We start from the raw sequence: 5,730 nt of genomic DNA on the forward strand, positions 1-5,730 counted from the left end.
TCCCCCACCCCTCCAGTCCCACACACCCACTCACCCAAGGGCCAAACCTAGCGACATGACTCACTGTGACTCAGAGGTGATAGGTTTGGAATAATGAAACGGGCTTCAAATGTGGCTCAGAGAGGTTCTGCAAGTTTCACTGAAAAAATGTTCATCTTAAGAAGTAATTTACTGCCTCTCTATCTGTATGTCTGTCTAGATAAAACTTGACATTATCTTGACCCTTATGAATTATTATCCTCACATCTCCTCAATCAAGCACAGACACACACACCTACACACACGAAAGATCTCATATTTTCAGTAAGGCTGTAAATGACCTATTTAGTCACTTAATTGATTTTGTACGCATAACAATGCTCATGCAGCTTAAAGCATTAGCTGCTCTATTATAGAGTCTTGAAGGCTGCAGACTCTGCCCAATTCGAATAATGGAAAGCCATTAATGCACAGCAGCGCTGTGTTGGAATTGCACTGAGACGATTCTAGAGCACGCAAGTCCAGACTGACTACTGACTCATCTTTAAAGGAAAATGCACTAGTGGATGGTTTTAGAAACCATACCCTGACGTCGTCATTGGGATTTCTTTACTTTATCTTTAATTCACATTGTAGCTCTGTGCAGCAGAAAGTAAAAGTAAGATTAAAGTCAACTACAACTCTTAGATTGTTCATCCCGTCATTGCAAACAACATAACAAAAATATGCATCCAAAGCATCTTCTTTTTCCTACATTCATCTTGCCTTAAGCTCGTGTTCTACCTGCAGGTACACAGTGCATTATTGTATGAACTCACAAATTACAGGATGGACAGGAAAAGCTTTTAGTTGATTTGTTCCTTAATATTTGATGAAACTGTGTTAATGTATGCATGTATATAGAACACAAGGACTCGAGTGTATGTGCTGATATGCTACATTTTTCTTTCTCAGCAGCGTGAGATGTGTTTTCATCTGCTCCGCTATAAACCCACTTATGTGTCAGGGACTGCTATATCTGCTTCTCAAGTGGAGCTATACATACATATGACGTATTCTATCGCCTGCATACACACACAGCTGGGCAGGCTATAACATATGCACAACAGGGGAGAGTGTTGCAGACGGAAAAGCAGGAGACAAACATGATATTCTGATTTCATTTTATGGAAAACAACTCTGTCTAGTTCAGCTCAGGTTGAAAGCAGTCGCCATTCATTTTATTCAGGTGAGATTGGTGTATATTTTCTTTTCACTCTGCCAACAATTCAACAATTTGCTTTACAGCAGTTTAATGTGAGTGCAGGATCAGTGAATGTGATGCATGTGCTGTTTATTGTAAGGGCTGTGCAGGTTAAAAGCTGACAGGTCAAAACCAAGAGGTTAAAGACAAGTGGAACTGCTCAGTCCTCAATGTTAAGCTCAATTAGTTTTGTCGTTTGGAAGTGAAGTCAGCCGAGGTCGTTGCTGGACCTCTGAGGAGGGAAAGCTGCAGTGATTAATGCCTTACATGGGTCAGTGTGAGAAGAAAGGAAGGAAGGAAGGAGGTATAGTGTAAAGAAGGATTTTAGGAGAGCGAGACAGAGAGGGTGTGATCAGTGAAATTAAAGGAATGTGGGCAGATCAGCTGACCAGAAAATGTAAAAAAAAAATATCCAAAAATGCAGTGTAGTGAGGAAGAGAAGAGAAGCTGCTTCAGTGCTTCAGTGTGACAGACTCAGTGGCTCTGTTTGCAGAAATGTATTTTTTGAATTAGCAAGAAGCAGAGAAAAGCTGAGGAGGAGTCTCCACCCACCGGCCCTGAGAGGAGAGAAACGGGAACGCTTTCTTATTCTCCTGCATTCACACCTGCTTGTTGCTTTTCTCGGGTTTACTTTTTTTCCTTTTCTGTCTGTTTTCCTGTTGCAGGATCCAGCAGCTTTCTGCAGTAAGTTCAGTGACTCGCTGCACGCCAGGTAATGATTGATTGGCATTTAAAGCCTTTTCGATATTTATCAGCAAAGAAACAAACATTTGGGGGTATCATTTTGTACCATTGAGCCAAAAAGGTCAACTTTCTGCATTTTTTTACATCTTAATTTTTTCCTTTGTTGCCCATAACTGTATGTTTTCATCAACAAAGTAATGAAGGTGGAGGTTTTTAGCAATGATCTGTGTTTTTAAATCTGATTTGAATAGAAGCATTGATGACAAAATGATTTTGTAAATGTAGGATTTTCTGGCGTCACATTGGTAGTAGAAAGAAATACTTTATTATTTCTCAACTACACTCCACCTGCTTCTTATCTACCTCCCTTCCTTTAAGATTAGTTTCCATTTAATTAAGGAAGTCAACGGGGATTAGGACTTTGCCTGCATTCACAGTCCTCATTAAGATATTTTGTACACGGATATCATCTACAGGCATCAGGAAACAGTGATAAAGCTGCTTTGTGAACTGTGACAACTGCATTTTAAACAAACAATAACAAGTGCTGAAATACTAAAGGAATTCATTCTTTTTTTAATTTCTAAGGAATACAATAGGTTTCATCACTGCATTTCATTTCAAGTCACATTTTAAAGCAGCAAAAAAACTTGAATTATCTTCACAAAGGAGTTATGTGCAAAAAATATTTTTTGAAAAAGTGGATGTTCAGATTTACAGGGAGCAACTTAATTCATGTATTAGTGTGGAAATACTGTATGAATGCCAGCGTGAGACGGTAGACTCTATGGGCTAACAAAAGGCAGTCGGATGGAGCAAAAATGGGATTGTTTTTTTTTTTTTTTTTTTAAAGACGCGCGTAGCACCTGCAGTGATGCAGGAATTAGTCAGGTTCACAAGAGGAGAATATTGCTCTGTTGTGTCACCATGAGTTGGTTGGTATTTGGGCACCATCTCAAGCCAAGGTGACATCCCAGTGTGAATCATTCTCCATACGAGCAAGCAAACAGGGGAAACATTCCCTCTGCCTTTTTGCATGGCATTTTTTTTTTTGTCACTTTAGGACTTTTCTGTCTTTCTAAAAGAAAAATAGAAAGGCTGAATGCAGACATCCACCCTTCAGAGCTGCAGACTGTTTACTACCATCCAGCAGCAGATGAACTGTGCAATTAGAAATGCTTCCACGGTGATTAATTCAGTGTAATTTTCTGATTAGTTCTCAATTGCAGACCAACTGATGTTGGCAATGTGTGTGCAACATGCAAGCCCGCTTCATTACAGCTAAAACATACACGGACAGAATTCCTTTATGTGATCCACTACAATATTTTACAGTCATTAAACCCGAGAATCTTCACACAATAGATGTACAAAAAACAGTCTTTAGCAATTTAGTTTAGCAGATTCTAACACATTTAAATTATTCCGCATGTGCAATATGAAAAATTACTGCATCAATAGCAAAACTAAAAGAAAACGAAAAAAGCAAATGTCTTCCGAGATAAATATGCTACCTAGCACTGATAGTCTGCAAGTCCAGACATTTGTATTCAGCCAAAAGGAAAATGGCAAGTGTAGTTAAAGTGTGTGTCAGACAGGACTGTCCTGCTTTATCCACATCAACCGTGCACACACTTTCTTTCTCCCTGGCTGAGTGTATCCCTATTTTTTTCTTGTGTGCAGCCTTCCTCTCTTCTTATCACGCTTCTCTCTAACTCAGCCTACCCTCTTTTTTGATTTTCCCCTCTTCATAGCTTAATGTGCGGAGATTTCCCTAATCTGGCATAATGTCTGTGAGTAATAGTAGTTTTTCACTGTGCAGTTTGATTTGTCAAATACAGGTGTAACTCATGTCATTATGAAATGCTGGAATGCATTAATTCCTAATGCCATGACAATTCAAAATGCTTGCTGTGTAAAGGACCATTTAGAGAAGCATACAAAGGGAAGCATAGGACAGGCCAGATCTATTATGAGAGGTTAAGGTCAAGGACATAAGAGAAAAGAGCATAGGGTTTAGTCTTTCCACACCTAAATAAATAAAATATTTGTTCTCATTAGTTCCTTTTATCCCCTCAGCTGCTCACTGTCTCATTTCATTACTTGTCAGTCACACTGAAGAGGTGTCTGCTTGTAAACAACCTGTAGTCTGACGTTACAGCAAATCCGAGCCTTCACCTGTATTATTGATCAGGTTGTGTCTGTGGCAAATTGAGCTTCAACTTGGATTACAGTTGACCACCTTGTCACCCAGACAGTTTTTCACTTTTTCATCCATCAGCCCTGGTGAACATTTTGTGTATTTTGGCCTCAGTGTTTTCAGTTTTACACCCTAAAACTTTACTCACAACTTTTCTTACTATTGTTTCTGGCCACAGCAGACACCTGTTTGCGTTTTGATAATGCACTATATAAAGACAACACAACATAGAATTTTTAGCAGAAGCAAATATATGTTGAAGGAAATAAAATGTTGAACAGACTGCATTGTCTAAGGATGTAATTAGTCAGTTTTAGTGTTTAATATATCAGGCATGTCCCGAAAATGCTGATCTAAAGTATCTATAATATCTTGACTTAGGTTACCCAAGTTCTCTCTGCCAGTATGTTCAGTCTTGCAATACAATATCTGCTACTGCAACATTACCTTTTTATTCAGAACATTTTACAGGCTAAAATTGGTTCAGATATTTAAAAAAGATTCAAGTGCAGTTTCAGTTTTAATCACATTTTATTTATATATTATGTGGGTATATTATATATATATTTCCATATGTTAATTCATCATGCCTTGTACATTGTCTTCATGAGACCTTTATTATATCTTTATTTTTGGATTTATTGCACTTTTTGTAATTCTTGTGCTGCTTTTGTCATGCTTCATCTGTATGCAGCTGCTGTAACATGTTGATTTCCCTGGTGAGGGCTCTGTAAAGTGTATCTTATCTTATCTTATCTTATCTTATCTTGAAATATGACAACATATAAATGCCATTATAAACATCATCTTCTTTCCCTTCCCCTTTAGCCTTATCTTGAAAAGTTTTATCTTTTTACCATAATCCACTGCTTCCTCATGCTCTCCACTACCACAACCCATTTTAAAAGCTCTCAGCAACCCCTTTACTCCCGCAGCTCGTCCTGATCTGCCAGTCATACTACACTCTGTGACCCCACTCAGTCCTCCAGCATGAACATCCTCATTGCCTCCTTCCTCCACCGCTGCTCTCACCACTCCCTACTCTTCCTCCAGACCCATTAACGCCACAGAGATTCCTCCTTCTCTCCCATTCATCCAGCGTCCACTATAAACTGTCTGCTTGGTCATGCCGTGGCCACTTCCAGCCACCAGCAACTAATTAAAGTCCCTTCACCGCTCAAATCACAGTGATCTGATTAAAGCCCTTTGCTGCTAATTAAACTGCCATCTCTCTCTGTGCCATGTTTTCCCACGAACTCCCCCCTCCCTCGCCTTGCTGTGCTCTCACAGACACACACGTCAATCTGCAACAACAACTGATACAATACACCGAGGCAATTCGCTCCGTTCAGCTGTATGTTTTATTACCATTGTCCTTCTTATTGTCTGAGTAAAAGCAGTGTGATTTTCAGTTAAACAGCTGCAGCCTGAGGGACTCAATCGGAGCAAAGCTTACTCATTATCTGGTCCACTCATGTTTGTCCTTAGATGAAATCCCAACAGTTGTCTGGGCCTCTGATGATGTTCTCGTCGTAGCTGCAGGTGATTTTTAATCAGTTTGAAATGTGTTAGGAACATTTCATTAATAGCCCTCCTCAGGGGTCTTAGGGCAAATATCCAAATG

This window comes from Acanthochromis polyacanthus, chromosome 10 (genome assembly GCF_021347895.1).
Source record: "Acanthochromis polyacanthus isolate Apoly-LR-REF ecotype Palm Island chromosome 10, KAUST_Apoly_ChrSc, whole genome shotgun sequence".
NCBI classification, from domain to species: domain Eukaryota; kingdom Metazoa; phylum Chordata; class Actinopteri; family Pomacentridae; genus Acanthochromis; species Acanthochromis polyacanthus.